This window comes from Pleurodeles waltl, chromosome 3_1, assembly GCF_031143425.1.
Source record: "Pleurodeles waltl isolate 20211129_DDA chromosome 3_1, aPleWal1.hap1.20221129, whole genome shotgun sequence".
Taxonomy (NCBI): Eukaryota; Metazoa; Chordata; class Amphibia; order Caudata; family Salamandridae; genus Pleurodeles; species Pleurodeles waltl.
In genome coordinates, this window is record NC_090440.1 from 1,224,881,419 (window position 1) to 1,224,900,029 (window position 18,611).

The following is an 18,611-nucleotide window of genomic DNA, read 5'->3' on the forward strand; positions in this document are numbered from 1 at the left end:
CCGAGCAACACCCAGATGCAGACATGCCAACAGCCACTGCCACCCCTGTGTCCCCCTCCTCCTCGTCTCCCTCCTCCCTCCCTGTGACGTCTACACTCACACCTGCATGCACCCCAACATCAGCCAGTGCTTCCATCACCACCTCACCCTCCAGTACAGTCCACACTCGTGCAGTCACCACACCCACTGCCATGTACACGTCCCCTGTGTCCTCTCCCACTGTGTCTGTCACCCCCTCTTCCAAGACACACAAACGCAGGCAGCCACCCACCCAACAGCCATCCACCTCACGACAGCCTACAGCACCAGCACCTTCACCCAATGACAGCACACCTGACTCTCCTACAACCACCTCCTCTACCTCCACTTCCATCTCCACTTCTCCTACCCTTTACCTTGGCCCTAAAAAACTTTTCCTGGCTAACCTTAACCTCTTTCCCCCCGATGACCTCCCCCCTCCATCTTCAAAGAGTCCCAAGAGCACCGCAGCCACCACCAGCCCAGCTCGATCAGCAGCAAGGACACGTCCAGCCCCCCCCCGGCAAGAGGACCCGCAAAACCAAGGACCGCCGTGCGAGGACCGACAGGGCTGCCCCCAAGGAGCAATGTGCGGCCACTTCACCACCCACACCATCTGGGGGAGGCAAGGGCCCGAGAGCCCCATCAAAGGAGCGGAAGGGCAGCAGGAGCGCGGAGAAGGTGGACCCCACATGCCACATCCCAGCTGGGAAGGAGGACACTAAGGAGGCCAGGAGTCCGTCCCCGAAGGGTCCAGAAACGTCACGGTCCGAGGGCGACTGAACAGGGAGTCCAGGCCAGGTCTGGCTCCCTTGACCTGCTGGATGAGCACCGCTGAACAGGGCCCGCGGTGCAGAAGAGTACCGCTGAACAGGGTCCCGCCGTGGAGATAGGCACCACTGAACAGGGCCCGCGGTGCAGAAGAGTACCGCTGAACAGGGCCCCGCCGTGGAGATAGGCACCGCTGAACAGGGCCCGCGGTGCAGAAGAGCACCGCTGAACAGGGCCCCGCCGTGGAGATAGGCACCGCTGAACAGGGCCCGCGGTGCAGAAGAGCACCGCTGAACAGGGCCCCGCCGTGGAGATAGGCACCGCTGAACAGGGCCCGCGGTGCAGAAGAGCACCGCTGAACAGGGCCCCGCCGTGGAGATAGGCACTGCTGAACAGGGCCCGCGGTGCAGAAGAGCACCGCTGAACAGGGCCCCGCCGTGGAGATAGGCACCGCTGAACAGGGCCCCGCCGTCTCAAGCACCGCTCCGCTGGGCCCTTCCTGTCAAGCACCGCTCCGCTGGGCCCTTCCTCTCACGCACCGCTCCGCTGGGCCCTTCATTTCAAGCACCGCTCCGCTGGGCCCTTCCTCTCAAGCACCGCTCCGCTGGGCCCCGCCGTCTCAAGCACCGCTCCGCTGGGCCCTTCCTCTCAAGCACCGCTCCGCTGGGCCCTTCCTCTCAAGCACCGCTCCGCTGGGCCCCGCCGTCTCAAGCACCGCTCCGCTGGGCCCTTCCTCTCAAGCACCGCTCCGCTGGGCCCCGCCGTCTCAAGCACCGCTCCGCTGGGCCCTTCCTCTCAAGCACCGCTCCGCTGGGCCCTTCCTCTCACGCACCGCTCCGCTGGGCCCTTCCTGTCAAGCACCGCTCCGCTGGGCCCTTCCTCTCAAGCACCGCTCCGCTGGGCCCTTCCTCTCACGCACCGCTCCGCTGGGCCCTTCATTTCAAGCACCGCTCCGCTGGGCCCTTCCTCTCACGCACCGCTCCGCTGGGCCCTTCATTTCAAGCACCGCTCCGCTGGGCCCTTCCTCTCACGCACCGCTCCGCTGGGCCCTTCCTGTCAAGCACCGCTCCGCTGGGCCCTTCCTCTCAAGCACCGCTCCGCTGGGCCCTTCCTCTCACGCACCGCTCCGCTGGGCCCTTCATTTCAAGCACCGCTCCGCTGGGCCCTTCCTCTCACGCACCGCTCCGCTGGGCCCTTCATTTCAAGCACCGCTCCGCTGGGCCCTTCCTCTCAAGCACCGCTCCGCTGGGCCCCGCCGTCTCAAGCACCGCTCCGCTGAGCCCTTCCTCTCAAGCACCGCTCCGCTGGGCCCTTCCTCTCACGCACCGCTCCGCTGGGCCCCGCCGTCTCAAGCACCGCTCCGCTGGGCCCTTCCTGTCAAGCACTGCTCCGCTGGGCCCTTCTTCTCAAGCACCGCTCCACTGGGCCCTTCCTCTCAAGCACCGCTCCGCTGGGCCCCGCCGTCTCAAGCACCGCTCCGCTGGGCCCTTCCTCTCAAGCACCGCTCCGCTGGGCCCCGCCGTCTCAAGCACCGCTCCGCTGGGCCCCGCCGTCTCAAGCACCGCTGAACAGGGCACCGCCGTCTCAAGCACCGTTGATGGTTCACTGTGCCCACCATGCCTCCTCCTTGACCAGTGGAGACTGTCATCCACCTGATGGACTGTGGCTTTGCACTCCCCAGGATGGTCCAGTGGGCAATCCACCCACTGTAGAGACATTGAGAGACTGTGGCTTTGCACTCCCCAGGATGGCCCAGTGGGCAGCCCACCCACTGTAGAGACATTGAGAGACTGTGGCTTTGCACTCCCCAGGATGGTCCAGTGGGCAGCCCACCCACTGTAGAGACATTGAGAGACTGTGGCTTTGCACTCCCCAGGATGGTCCAGTGGGCAATCCACCCACTGCAGAGACTTGAGAGACTGTGGCTTTGCACTCCCCAGGATGGCCCAGTGGGCAGCCCACCCACTGTAGAGACATTGAGAGACTGTGGCTTTGCACTCCCCAGGATGGTCCAGTGGGCAGCCCACCCACTGTAGGGACATTGAGAGACTGTGGCTTTGCACTCCCCAGGATGGCCCAGTGGGCAGCCCACCCACTGTAGAGACATTGAGAGACTGTGGCTTTGCACGCCCCAGGATGGTCCAGTGGGCAGCCCACCCACTGTAGAGACATTGAGAGACTGTGGCTTTGCACTCCCCAGGATGGTCCCGTGGGCATGGTGGCTCCTCGTGGATCTGGCATCGTGGACTCATGTGGCTGTGGTGCCCCCCCCTTCCCTTCCCCCTGAGGTGCCTGTAGTTTTTACATCTGATGCCCCTGCAGTGTTCTCTCCAAAGGACTCAGGTCTCCTGTGTGGGCTTTGCCCTTGTTTCTCAAGACTTTGGCCCACGGACATGCTGAATTCGTAGGATGTGCAGGACTTGGTACTTCAGTTATACACTGATGTGTATGTCATTTGTTTTGTTGTGGATATCTTTCATGGTTGTACGCTAATTTTCTGGAGCTTTTTGGTACATAAATATTTATTCCAAATATGATTATGTCCTAGCATTTTTCAGGGGTGTTTGGGTGGTGTCACTGTGACTTGGTGCTCTGCATTGGTGAGTACATGATTGGGGGGGGGGGGGGTCGCATATGTGTGTGCCCGTAACCTTTCGTCCTCCCCCTCCCGTGTGTCGTAGGTGCAGTACTCACCGTTGTCGTCTGCGCCGGACTTCGTACTCGTGGTAGATGAGAAGGTAGACGAGAGCAGGTAGGATGTTTAATTCGGGTTCTATGCTGTCCTCCGTACTCGTGGAGTGTGTTTTGGTGGGCGTTTTCCCGTTCGTAGTCTGTTTCCGCCGTGTTTTTATCGGCGGTGCTCCCGCCCCGGAAAAGGTGGCGGATTGGTGAGTTATGATAGTGTGGGCGGTACATTGTCTGCCGCCTGCCTGTTGGCGGTGACCGCCGCGCTGTTTGTCTGTACCGCCGCGGCGGTCGGAGTGTTAAGTTGGCGGGCTGTGTTGGCGGTTCCCGCCAGGGTCAGAATTCAATTTTTTGGACCGCCAGCCTGTTGGCGGGTTGGCCGCCGCTTTAACACCGACCGCCAGGGTTAGAATCACCCCCTATATGTATTCACATATTATATACAATGTAGTCATACAGAAAAACATAATTTCATTATTGATTCTGGAAAGCCCATTAAACATTCACAGACATACAACACAAACAATAATAGCACAATAAGTACAATCTGGCATATAAGTATGTCCAAGTTCTGAAATTTAACAACCATGAGGGGCTTGTCTCTGTCTCATAATCAATACTCATCCCAGGACTTTGTGAGTCTTGGGATGAGTGCTTGGATTAAGCAAAAGTGTTTTCATATTTAGAAAATGTGCTTTTTGAAAGAAATGATGTCCCTTTTGTTCTTGACAGAAGGGTTTAGATACTTTTGTCTGCTTACAGAAAAATGCATGAGAGAAGTAAGCAGTTAGAACATGAAAATAAGAATTTAAGTGAGCAAATAGCCAGAACAAATTGTTGCAAGATAAAACTGCTGTTGCAGGAGAATCTGGCTTTTCACATTCCAGTAATGAGGAGGTTAAAGGTGGGGGCCAGTGTGAGAGCGTAGATCTCGGTGCGCAGAACAGCCCATGGTTGTTGGCAGTTGAAGTGTATTCCTTAATAGATTACACTGAGCACGAGGTTGAGAATGTTATTTTCAGACCGCTTTTGCAAAGTAATATTAATTCAGACAAGGCAGAAGTACTGTCGCAAAATGTGCAGTTTCTGGGAATTCAGTGGAATCCAGAAAATAGATAGATGTTGTCACAGGTAAAACAAAAGATTTTAGAGTTTCTTACTATTTGCACTAAGCAAGAGACACCGAGTTTCACAAGCTTGTTTGATTTTTGGAAACAGTATAGCCCTCATCCGAGTAAAATCTTAACACTTTGGAACAAAGTAACAGGGAAAAAACATGAGTTTGAAGGAAGTGAGAAGCAGCTGCGTGATTTTGATTTGGCATATTAAATAATTCAACAGACTTTAGGTTTGTGCGCAGTGCAAGAGGGAAACACTGATTTACATGTAAATCAGGAACAGGGGATGACAAGGGTGCCCCTAGGACTTTTGATTAGAAAACTATCTGACTTTGTCGAGCGGTGTACTCCTTTTGAAAAACAGCTTTTGACTTGTTAATGGGCTCTAGTGAATACTAAGCAAATGACATTAAATGATAATGTCATTCTGAAACCTAAAATATCAATCCTGCAGTGGGTGATGAGTTCACCTAAATCTCACAGTAAAGGACAGGCACAAGAGGCTAGTATCATACACTGGATCTGGTACATACAAAATAGGGCTCGAATCACTGCAGCCCTACATGAAAAGGTGTCACAAGTCCCTTCACAGGATGAGCAGAGAGTGCAGAAGGTATCATAGGTAAAAGAGTCACAAGTGAAATTGAGTGCACCATTTGAATTCTTGTCCCTTGAGGAAAAAAAACGTGTTTGTTTGACTAATGATTAATTGAAATGCATGAGTACTAAAAGACAATGGAAAGCAGTGTCATACAATCCAGTTACTGAAAAGTTGCTGTCTACCACAGGAGAAGGAAAAAATAACCAATATGCAGAGTTGTACAATGTGTGTCAGACTTTAAAGTAAGAGCTGCTTGAGATGTGTCATTTTTACACTGATTCTTGGTTCACTGCCAATGGATTAGCCGTTTGGTTTTCCACATGGCTTGTACATAACTGGTTCAATTCCCTTGCAGATGTTAAAGCCAATATTTCAGAGACAGAAGTGTCAACCCAGAATTCTGACTTGGTGGGGATGGTTAAATGGGTGCACCAGAAATGTGGACATCTGGGAGAAAAAGCCACTTACAGGTGGGCAGAGAATAGAGAGGTGCACATTCCCTTAGATTTGATAAAAACTGTGATTTTGCATTCTCTTATTTGTCAGCACACAAAAGAGAGATCTGTCCCATAAACAGTCAAAGATCAGTTGGGGATAGGAAAGTTACCAGGACAGATATGGCAAATTTATCAGGTTTTAGGGGGAGTGATTGCTGCAGATTACCAAGGAAAAATCAAAGTTATTCTGATAACTAGAAGAGAATCTGATTCATTCATACAGATTGGAGACAGAATTGCCCAACTTGTCATAAGTGCAGTGAATGGAGGTTTGGTAAGGAAGGAGTCTGCCCCAGCCCTTCTGACAGTGCAAGGAAAAGGAAGCTGTGGTGCAGCAGATAAAAACCTCAGTGCTAAGGTCTCTCTTCGGGTGTTTGCATGTGGGGTCGGGGGAGGGACTGCACCCCCAACCTGAACCTGATTGATTAAAGTACAAACCCCATGGATCCATTCTGTGCAACTGGTGCCTTCAGTTCTAGTTCTACATGGGATCAATATAAAGTTTGTCAACTTGTTTTATTACATTCTTCCACTGGAACTAAGCAACCTTGCCAGTTAACTGTCTGTGTTTTTTCGTGTGGAACCCTGACTTACACTCCAGCAAACCTTTCAGGTGGACCTTGTACCTTTACATGAGTAGAATTCATGCTACATCAACTTGCTGTTTTAGAGCCACTGTTCAATCAGTTATTATCCCAATCAGAGTATGTAAGCTTCAGTCTTTTCATTGTAGATGTATCTGATTTAAAAGGTTATGAGATTCATATGTTAATCCACTTCCATTGCTTTACAGTGATTGCTTTTATCATTCAAATCTGATTTGCTTATAATGTTTTGTTGTTGTTGTTTTTGTTTTTTTTGTTGTTTGTTTTTTGTTTGAAATAAGAGAAAGTCATTGGTCATAGGGTGGAGATGTTATGCCATTAATTGTGTTTGACCAATGACTTTGTGTTTCACCACTGCGCATATTAGTTGTTCAATGTTCACCAGTAGCACATTACATGTTGTATACAGTTTATCCGCCTATTGGCTTTAACATGGCATTAGACATTACATGTGGGATTTAGGTTAGCTGCCTATTGGCTTTAACATGGCATTAGACATTGCATTCTGTATTCAGTTTAGCTGCATATTGGCTTTAACGTGGCATTAGACATTACATTCTGTATTCAGTTTAGCTGCCTATTGGTTTTAACATGGCATTAGGCATTACATTTTGTATTTAGGTTAGCTGCCTATTGGCTTTAACGTGGAGTTAGGCATTGCAGTTGAGACATTGCAGATGAGCTGTGTTTTTCCAGACCAAGCTGTGTTTTTCAAATTGAATTCACACAAACCCTAATGTGATAAGAGAGTATATATTTTGTGTTTACCTCTCAATCCAGCCTGGGAATGAGTGAAGTTTGGAGACTTGGCCACTCTCCAAACTTGTTTGGTCCCCCCCCCCACTGAGCCAGCATGTTTAGACTAAGAGGCCTGTTAGAAGGCTTTTTACGGTGGCCCTGGGCAGCAGCAAGGGGACCATTTTCCAGGACTTCAGTCAGGAGCGGACGTCAGCTGCCTGGCCTCCCGTTTGGGTGGAAAATCTCTTTCTCGCAGTTGAACAGGAGTCATCAACTTAAAGACATGAGAAAGATGACAAGCAGTGATAGGCCCTACGGTGATGCAATTTTGACTTTTATTCTTTGCTTTGAAGTTATGCTATAATATAATCACATGTATTTGCTGTGTATATTGCAATTGAGAAGTACTTTGATATATTTTGCTTTCGTTGCTGTGACTACTTTTAAACGTGTGCTTCCAACCTACTAATCTCGTCTTTCAGGAACCTCGTGGTGTAGTAATAATAATAATAAATGTCTTTTTTAAACTAAGAAGTGCTTTCCAGAGAAGTTTTGTCAGCTCGGTCATAAGATAAGAGAAGTAAAGTTAAACATATGTGAAAGAATATAATATGTAATATGCAAACCAATTAAAAAGTACTCACACTCATTTAATGAGGTGCTTATGGACTCTTAACACAAGTTCCTAACATTAAGGTCAGCACTGGGAACTTTTCCTTAGGTTTGATACTTTTAGAAAGTTGGCATTTTCCTGCTCTTAGCCCTACGTGCCTTCAGCCTGTCTCCAATGCACGTCCGAGATGGGGTGACAGTTGGTTTCCTGCATTCTTCTAGACAGCCTCACACAAAGGAAGAGTAGGTGTAACTGAGTGGCCATCTGCATGTTGATGGGTCATTCGGGGCAGGCTGGGAGGGAGGAACTGACACACCTGAATAAGCAGTGTCCTGTCCCACATAAAGTACTGCTTAATCCCTTGTAGTGAGTCTGGAACCAAGCTAGGAAGGAAGGACTTCTGTGCACTTCAAAGACCCCTCTGTGAAGACAGCCCCACTTCACAAGCATGCCTGGATGTAAGAGCTGGACATCTGACCCTCCCAAACCAGTACACTTCTGGACCTGTGGATACTCTGTCAGGAAGAAGGACTGCTGGGCTGCTACAAACACTCCTACTCTGCTGGACTGCTGCTCTAGAAGAACTAATTTTCGGCTGTGCTGGCCTGCCTACTGCCCTCTCTGACTGGATGAGAAGGACTGGACCTGCACCACTTAAACCCAGAGTGACTCCAAGGGCCTGTCTGCTTGCCTCCTTTTCTGAATCCCCACATCGCCATCACTGTGCCGGTCGGTAACGCCACATCTCTCTTCAACACTGATCCATCGCTGCTGAGGTTGAGGACCTCGCAACATTGATTGTGTGGCTTAGGATCAACGCATTGCCCTCAGCCCCAAAGCATCGCATTTGCATTGCCGGCTGCGCAGATCGACAATGACAACGACGCGCATTGCCTCCTTCGCCACAGGATGCACTGACGATATATCACCGACTGCACAGATCAGTACAGACGCATCACCTGCGAATTGACTGCCTTGCTTGCATCAGGTCTTCGACACTGGAGCATCCTCCATCTAAAGGTACTTTTGCAGTGGGACGAAGTTGGTCCCTGTATCTGAATCATACTCCTTTGTGGTGGGCTTGAATTTCCAGATTTGACTTAGTCTGGTGCAACGAGACAGCCCCGGTTGGTGCTTTAAGCTTCTAAGCACTATATTTGCAGATATTCTTTAAAAAATGATATCTCGACTTCTACTTATTGCATTTTTGTTGTTTTGGTTTTGTTTTACTCATAAACATATAGTATATTCTTGTAACTTTTTACTTGTTACATTTTTCTGTGTCTATTTGTGGTGTTTTCACAATGTTGCTGTTTTACGTTTTGCACATATACTTTGCACATTGCCTCCTAAATTAAGCCTTTCCAACTCTTTGCAAGCTACCAAAGGTGAGCACAGGTTCACATATGGTGCGTAACTGACTTATCCTGACTAGGATTGTGGTCCCTCCTTTGACAGGATGCATACATCTGCCAACTGTAAACCCATTTTCAAACATTGGTATTTGGGGATGAGGATAAGACAAGGGTTTGTGCAGTGCCTTACAGTAATTTGGTGTACACCAGCAAACCATACTTAAGACCAATTTGAATCAATTTTTCCTGATTGGCATTTTTTTCCTGTATGTTCTCTCACTCTCATTGGCATTTTATATTTTTCTGTTCTCTCTGATTGACATTGTTGCTTTTTACTAAATTCATGTATCTGACTAGAGGTTCTACATCTGCACCTGCCCACGCACCTGCAAAGATGGATTTGAGCTGGCCAAGCTTGAGAGCTACCGTGTAGCCCAGCTCAAGTATTTCTGCAAGGGCTTTGAGCTTTCTACTAAAGACTTCAAAAGGTGCTGGAGGCTTGGATAGAAGCATGTGATGTAGCAGCTGTGACCCCAGAGGAGGAGTAGGAGTTACTGAATGGGGAGGAGGAGCTAGACCAGGATTCACTGGAGAATCTGGGACTGCCTGTTGGGCAGGAGGCCAATATCTTGCAAGGAGTAGTGATTACCACGGGGCAGGGAGCAGCATGTCATCCAGAGGCATTTTCCCCTGAAGAGCTGGAGGACAGGAGGGAGGAGAGAAAGCTGAAGTTAGAGCTGGCAAAATTACTGGTGGAGGAAAAGAAATCTTTGATAGAGAAGGAGAAAGCTTTGATAGAGAGGGAGAACGCCAAGGAGGAAAAGAGGCTGGCCTTTTACACAGAGCAGAGTAAGCTGGACCATGAGCTAAGTCTCAGGCAACTAAACATCAAGGCCATGGAAGTGGAGTCAAGCAGTAATGGTGGCATCATACCTGCAGTGTCCTGCTGTGACTGATGAAGAAAGGGTCTTTATCCCAAAAAGATGTAATACCCCTTTATGTGGAGGGGGGTGACGTAAATAAGTGGTTCTCAGCCTATGAGGCACAAAATTCCTGAGGAGTATTGGGGTATAGTTTGTGGAAATATATACCCACTGTCTAAAGGGATACACTTCTGACACTAGAGGCGGGGCACCAGACACAATACACTCACACGAAGGCCATACTTATCAGTACATGTGGGTTAACCCCTGAGAGATACTGGCAGAGGTTCAGGTTTAGCCACAAACTTCCCACACAGACCTGGGTGGATTTCCTTGATTATTCCAGCAACGCACTGAAGGGTGAGAGGCAGCAAGGTATATATTTCTGGTAGGCTTTACAACCTTATTATGAGGGAGCGCATGCTTGATGTTTGTTTTCTGACCCCAAGAGGCTTGCTGAAGAGTCGGACATCTGGGTCAACACCAGAGTGTCCAAAAAGGTATCGGGGAGGGCACCCATAAGGGTGGTCAGGGTTCCACCAGAAAAAAAGAGGGGGAGATTAAAAGAATTATATCTCACAGGGTCATCAAAACAGTTAACAAGGGAAAGGTCCCATTCCCAATCTGGCCACCAGAAGAGAAGCTTCACTGGCAACAGTCTGAACAAGCCCCCTGAGTGCTATGAGTATGGGCGCTACAAGGGGAACCCCAAGTTTTTCACAAGGATACAGTCTGCATCTGGAAGTAAGGCACCAGGGGTGGCGAGTGTGGTTTGTCACAGTTTGGGGGGGGACTCAGTGAGGTTACCCTAGTGTCCCTGAGTTATATGGAGATGGTCCCAAAAATGGTCCCAAAAACCCATGTGCCATCCACTACTACAAAGTATATGCAATGAGTTACCATAAATGGGCACAGAGTTGAGGCTCTGCGGGACACAGGTGTTGGCATGACTACAGTAAGGAGCCAGCTGGTGGCCCCAGAGCAGAATTCACCCAATGTATTACACCAGGTTGTTGTAGCAGACAACTGTGAGGGTCACTACCCAGTAGCCCCTGTTCCATTTGAGCAGGGTTGGGGGGTCTCAGGACTTCTAAAGGTAGCTGTGAGCTCTGCCATGTCTGTGGATAGATTGCTAGAGAGAGACCTAAAGCACACTACCTGGAAAGAAGTGGAGCTCAGGTCAAACTTGGAAATGTTGAGGATACGTGTCTAGGCATGTGCAACCACCAGGTCCATGGCTGCCCTGGAATGGAGTCCAGAAGGTCGGGAGCCTGGAAAAATGGCCCAGACAGCTGCCACAAGAAGAAAGGTGCATGCGTTACTAGCCTCTGAGTGGCTCCCAAATGAGGTGGATGGAGCGCCAGATAAGGCCGCCCCGTAGCAAAATGGTTAGGACATAGCCTCTGTTGGTGACCTGCCTAAACTTGCTGAATGGCAAGTAGAAAGAAGACCATGCAGGGTGGAATTCTGCATGCGGGAGAGGGAATGCCCAGTCTTGGAGGGCATGAGGCAACAGGCTGAAGCCCAGGCAACAGGTGATGCCTTTGGCAGTGCCTCCATTTACTGGGAGGCAACCTCCTGTATAGTGAGCCTAAGGCACTTGTGCATGGGGCAGAAAGGGCCTGAATTGTCCCCCCCCCCCATGCTACAGGGACTTCCTACAGGGGCTGGCTCATGAAATCCCCCTGGCAGAACATCTGGGCCAGGAAAAGCCTTTGCCAGGCTTGTCCCCCACTTTTAACGGCCTCCGATGAAGGTCTCTTCAGATGTCTACTGTACAACCTGCTTCACCTGCCAGGCCAGTGGGAAGACAGGGCAAAAGCTTAAAGCTCACCTGTCTCCAATACCTAGCATTGGCACACCCTTTGAGAGGGTGGGCACTGACATTGTAGGGCCAATGGATCCCCAGACAACCCCTTGTCAAAGACTTACCCTGGTTCTGGTGGCTCATGCCACTAGATACCCAGAGGCCATACCTCAGGTCTACTACTGCACTCGCAGTGCCTAGGGCCCTAATGGGGATTTTTACCCAAGTGGTTTTTCCCCAAAAAGTGGTGCCTGACAGGGGCACCAACTTCATTTATGCTTATATGCAGTCAATGTGGAAGGAGTGTGGAGTTACCACTACCCCCTATTATCTACAAACCAATGGGCTTGTGGAAAGAGTCAACAAGACATTGAAAGGCATGATCAGGAGCTTATGTGAGGCTCAGAGGCATAAATGGGATGTCTTTTTTTCCATGACTACTCTTTGCCTACAAAAAGGCGACAAATAAAGTAGTTGGGTTTAGCCCCTTTGAGCTCCTGTATGGGCATCCTGTGAGGGTAACTCTCAGTCCGGGGAAAGAAGAGTGGGATCAGTCTCAGAGGAAACCTCCCCAGGATATAGTTATCTACATGCTGTCCTTCTGAAGCCAGATGGCCAAGTTGTGGAAGCAAGCTTCAGACAACTTATAGGCTAGTTAGAAGTGATGAAGCAGTGGTATACCCAACCTGCTGCCACTGTGGAATTACAACCTGGGCAAAAGGTTTGGTTGATAGAGTCCGTGGAGCCTGGGGTCCTCCAAGACCATTGGACTGGGCTCCATGAGATTGTTGAGAGGAAGGAGGAGGCCATCTACTTGGTGGGCCTCAAGACCCCCAAGAGCCTCCTAAGGGTTCTTCACCTCAACTGTCTCAAACCCTACTGAGAGAGGTCTCAGGTCACCATGTTGTTGATGGCACTTGGAGGGAAGGAGGAACAGAGTGAACCTCTCCCTGACCTCTTAGCCTCCCAAGAGAAGAATGGGTCAGTGAATGATGTATACCTCTCCCCTACCCTGACCACTGAACTGAAGAGGGACTGTTGCCAATTACTGAGATAGTATCCTTTCTGTTCTCCTTCACTACTGGGGTTACACACGTGTTCTCAAAACATTGATACACAGGACAGTCTCCCTGTCAAGAATAAAATCTATAGGCTGTCTGTAAAAGTGAAGGCGAGCATTAAGGAAGAAGTTTCCAAAATGCTGGAATTAGAAGTGATTGCATATTTTAGTAGCCCCTGGTCCAGCCTTGTGATTCTGGTACCAAAACCTGGCACAAAGGGCACTGCACTCAAGTTCTTTGTATATTACAGGGGCTCACTTCAGTCACCAAGAATGATGCTCATCCCATCCCCAGGGCAGATGAGCAGATAGACATATTAGGGGCTGCTCAGTTTGAGAACTTTTGACATAACTTCAGGCCCCTGCGGATTCCCGTAACTGAAGTAGCCAAGAAGAGATCAGCTTTCTCCACTCTAGAGGGCCACTATCAATTTAGCTTGATACCCTTTGGATCTACGAATTCCCCTTCCACCTTCCAGAGGCTGGTGAACCAGGTTTTCGCAGGTATGGAGGCCTTCAGGATTGCTTACTTGGATGACATAGCTGCCTTCAGTAGGAGCTGGAGGGACCATGTCTTTCAGCTCCAGGAAGTGCTTCGACACCTGCATAATGCAGGCCTAACTATTAAGGCCAGTAAATGTCACACAGGGCAAGAGTCTGTGGTATACATGGGACACCTGGTTGGCAGGGGTAAGAAGCAACCCTGCCAGGCGAAGATAGAAACCAACTGGCTTCAGAGCCCCCAAAGACTCCTATAGAGGTGAGAGTCTTTTTAGGCCTCATAAGGTATCACAGAGGTTTTTCAAAGGGTATGGCATAATTGTTGCCCCCATGACAGAAGTGACATCAAAGAAACAACCCAGAAATATGATTTGGACAGAGGCATGCCAAAAAGCATTTGACTCCCTTAAGCAGGCCATGAGCACAGCCCCTGGGCTTAAGGCCCATGACTTTTCCAAAGAATTCATACTGCAAACAGATTCTTAAGAGCGTGGCGTAGGGGCAGTACTAACTCATTTTAATGAAGAGGGCCTAGACCAACCTGTAGCTTTCATCTCCAGGAGGTTACTACCCAAAGAACAGAGGTGGAGTGCTATTGAGTGGGAAGCCTTCCCTGTGATCTGGGCACTGAAAAATTTGAGATCATACCTGTTTGGGGCTCGCTTCCAGATTCAGAAAGAACACAGGCCCCACTGGTGGCTAATGCAAATGATGGGTGAGAGCCCACAATTGTTGCAGTGGTCCATCTCTCTACAGGGAATGGACTTAACAGTGGAACACAGACCTGGGTCAGACCCTGGTCTGATGGTCCCCTACGTTCTTCTGCTTTAATGATGAGATCTCCCAAATGATTGGGTAGCTCTTCCCACCTTCAGCTGGGGGGACAAATGTTAGACCTGTCAGCCTTGGGAGGGCTTCTCCCAAACATTTTGCCTGCCTCACCTCACTTTTGCTGATCTGTTTTTGTCTCCCTTAGATGCCCGTGCAATTTGCCATTGCTGACCAGTAGTAAAGTACATGTGCTCTCTCCTTTAAAACATGGTAACATTGGTGTATCCCAACTGGCATATTTAATTTCCTAGTAAAGTGCACTATATGTGCCCAGGGACTGTAAATTAAATGTTAGTAGTGGGCCTACAGCACTGATTGTGCCAGTCTTTTAAACATGTCTCAGGACTGACACTGCAGAGCTCGCATGCATTTTGACTGCCAGGATGGGAGGGAGGAACTAACACACTTGAATGCATCTGCCAACTAGAGACCCAATTTCTAAAGGTGCCTTTTATAAACCACATTGTAAAGGGTCAAGTAATATTCTAACATATAAATAAGGTTTGGTGTGGCTAGTCCGCCACTCAAGATGGCCATCTAGTCTCAGAGCTCCGCACCGAAACTGCTGGGATATTCACTGCCGCTTCCGCTATGCTCCATTCCTGAAACAGTCTCATTTTACCAGGTGAACATATCCAGCCCTGTTTTTTCCTCATTTGGGGCCAGATAGTGGTGCTGCACTCAGTGCAGTGCCACTTTACTTGCGCCCCTCTAACGCCATCATGTGTGTGCCGTATCTAAGTTACGGCGCACAATGGCGGTACTTAAGGAAGTAGTGTCAAAAGTTTTAACGCTAGTTCGGAGCTTTGCAGGATTAGCGCCAAAAATGTTGACGCTAATCCTGCAAAGCCCATTGAGGCCCATTACAAATAATGGCCTGCCTCCTTTTAAAGCCTGCTCTGAGCAGGCATTAGAAGTGCCGAAAAAAACGACCCAAAGAAATCTTAGATTTCTTTGCTACATTTTTTCGGCCCCCCTAACTGGGGAACGGCCTCTTTGCATACATTATGCTATAATGTAGCGCAAAGGGTTACAAAGTGGTGCACTGCATGCATTGTGCCATTTTGTAAATTTGGGACAGTGGTTTCGGCCTCAGTGGGCAACATCAGCATAAAAAAATGACGCAAATGTGGTGCAAGGTGGCAGTAGGGGCTTTTAAATCTGCCCCGTGGTGTTTCTTCATGGCAGTTTGGCCCCTTCTCCTCTGCCGACATTGAGGTATTGGCATATAAACATTCTTCTTTAATGCTCTTCTCATATTTCTACAGCACCTACCTTAACAGAGACGCTGAAATATTTATTTTCTGCCTTATAAATCTGCCTTATTGCTGTAATGACAATAATTTGAGGAGTCATTGCTGCACATCCACAGAGTTTTCCAGTCATCTTATCTCAACTTCTGTATCGAGAGGCTTTGTTGGTTTTGCTGCACATCTTATTCTTTCCAGGCTTTCATTTGTTTTTCTGTGGAGACTACGTCAATTATGGGCAGAACTAAGAAACCTTTGCATTCAAGTAAAGCTCTACCTGCTACTATATCAGACTCTGGCCTTTCTTCAATAATAGCCTCTTTTAACATGGTTCAATCTGGCTCTTTTTGTGCAACAGCTTCGGCGCTTACATCTTTAAAAACACATTCCCCCTCCTCTGCCAATAAAAGACTCAAACAGGATCCTCCTTCTCTGAAGAAATCTACATCTCTTGTATCTCTAGATACTTTACTGGAGGAAATGTTCACCTTACGGCCATTTATTGAGTAATGCAATGAGTTGCATGCAAACGCTGGATGATAAATGGTCCTCTAAGGAGTCCAGAATGACTTTGGTAGAGCAACATGCTAGTGACATACAGGATGCTTCCACTAAAATCGTCGCTTTGGAGAAGGATGTTCAATTACTGAAAAAATACACTGAAGGCACAGAAAATAGAGATAGGTGCAATAACTTACGTTTATCTGGTCCTCCAGAATTTTTTGACGGTAAGGATCTTGTCTCCTTCGTTACCTCATTTTTGCCAAAACATCTAGTCCTACATTCAAACACCAGTTTTAACATTTAACAGGCTCACAGACTGGGCCCTCACTTGTCTTCTCATCTGTTTCAACAAGGCCGTGTGGTGTGTCTATTTTATTTTGGAAGTTCACAGAGCTCTTTTTTTTTTTTATTCACCTACAGGTCTTCGAGATTTTTCCATTATATAATTCTTACTTGTTCTGTATGGCATACGGATGTGGTGCATTCTCCCTTGTTGGTTGTGTCGTCTCCTGTGTGTCGCTATTCCTTGTTCCTTCTTGTTGCTAATTAAACTACGTACTTCAGTCATCAGTTTTCGCATGCTCTTCTATTGTTGTATTTGTTCTTTTTCCCTTTTTTTCTCATTTTTCCTTTCATACCATTCTCTTTCCTTTCCACTGTTATCTTAAATTCCTATGCTCTTTTTATTTGTTCACTTTTTTCTATTTCTTTTATTTTTAATATTGATTGCTGTGTAGTTTTATATTTAGTTGCTGCTTACTACATTCAGAAAAATATATTGAAATGTAAAAGGTGTTGTTAATCCTCTAAAAAGGAACATATTTTCATCACATTTAGCTTCCTAAAGTCCAGACTTAGGGCCTGATTATGAGTTTGGTGGCCCTAAGACCGCTAAACTTGTGGTGACAGTCCGACTGCCGCAATCCTGGTGGGGCGACCACCAGATTACGATCCTAGCCATGAGACCGTTGCCACCACCTTGATCAGAGATCTGAAGGGTTGGTGTTAGTGAAAGTCGTGGTTAGCCATGGCACTGCTGAGTTTGGCACTGCAGTACTGATCACGACTTTCCTTTTCACTAGCCTTTTTATGGCATGGTCCCTGCCATGAAAAGGCTGGAGGAAAGGCAGAGTTGGGGCCCCCCTGTCAACACCCTCGGAATGCACCCTGTCTGCCATGGCAGGCAAGGTGCATTTTTTGTTGCTATGTGCAGCGGCATAGGCCTCAGCTCCTGAGGGAGCAGAGGCCAATGCCGCTGCACTGTTTCCGCTGGTCAGCCCGACAGAAACATCATAATATGGCGGTGGGGAGGCCGCCGGCTTTACGGCCACCTCCCCACCACCGTTTTGGAGTTTGGGCAGTCAGACTGCCGAACCCATATTTAGGCCCTTAGTCCTCTCGCAAGAGACTCATCTCACAGGGAAGGAGGCTTTGAAGATCAAACAAAGTTGAGTTGGTTTCATTATTTTACTTACTTAGTTATTTTATGTCACAAAAAGCTAAATTGTACTGTTATTACTCAAGAAATAAATTCTGAGGGTAGGTGACTGATTGTTAAATTGCTTACTAATGATATTCCACTAACCATTTTTAATGTCTATGGTCTGAGCCAGCCAGATTATTTAGTTTGGCCTAACATAACTAAGAAATGTGTTCAATATATTTATTTTAGGTGGAGATTGTACCTAGATTGTAGATCCGTTTATAGACAACCATTCCCACATTTTACTCCCCACAGAACTTACAAGCAGTTTCCCTCCACTGTTTCACAAAATTGTCTAGTTGATACGTGGAGATTATACAATTCTCTTTTATTAGCTCCAGTTTTCTCCACCTCATTTGGGGCCAGATGTACAAAGCATTTTTCAAGTCGCAAAGGGGCTGATTTGCAGAATCGTCCCGTTTGCGAATTGGAAAATGCTTTTTGGGATGTACAAAGTCCAAACTGCGATTCGGTAACTTGTTACCGAATCGCAAAACCCAAACTGCGATTCGGTAACAAGTGGCAAGGGCGTCCCTTCCTAATACCAAATCCAAATGGTATGTATGATTGTTTTGTGACCGTGAATGCGGTCGCAAAACAATCACAGTTAGCATCAGATTTAAACCCCTTCCCCTTTGTGAATAGCAGCAAAAGTATTTTTGCCAGAGCATGCAGTGGTCCACGGACCACTGCCTGCTCTGGCAAAATGAAAAGAAAACTTTTCCTTTTTAATTTTGAAATGCATCTCGTTTTCCTTCAAGGAAAACGGGCTGCATTTTAAAATAAAAAGCTTTATTTAAAAGCAGTCACAGACACAGACATGGTGGTCTGCTGTTTCCAGCAGGCCACCATCCCTGTGAGGGCGGCCATTCCCAACGGGGTCGCAAATTGCGACCCACCTCATGATTATTCATGAGATAGGTAATTTACAACCCCATTGGAAATCGCAAACAGTGTTAAGTACGCTGTTGTACATCCGGAAACCGGATCTTTGTACATGTGCCCCTTACTTCTTTGCTGATAATTGTTTCTACTTAATACAGATTCAGATACATCTCACCAGTTGTTATGGGATACCTTTAAAGCTGCTGCTGCATCATCGACTTTGTGTCCAAAAACAAATAAACATTTTGCTAACCCACATTTAGCTAATATCAAATGCCTAGAACACTAATTCTTTACTTTGTCTTCTGATTTTACTTCACAAGAAATTGTTTGAGCTAAACTAGAATTTATTAAAATAACTATGGA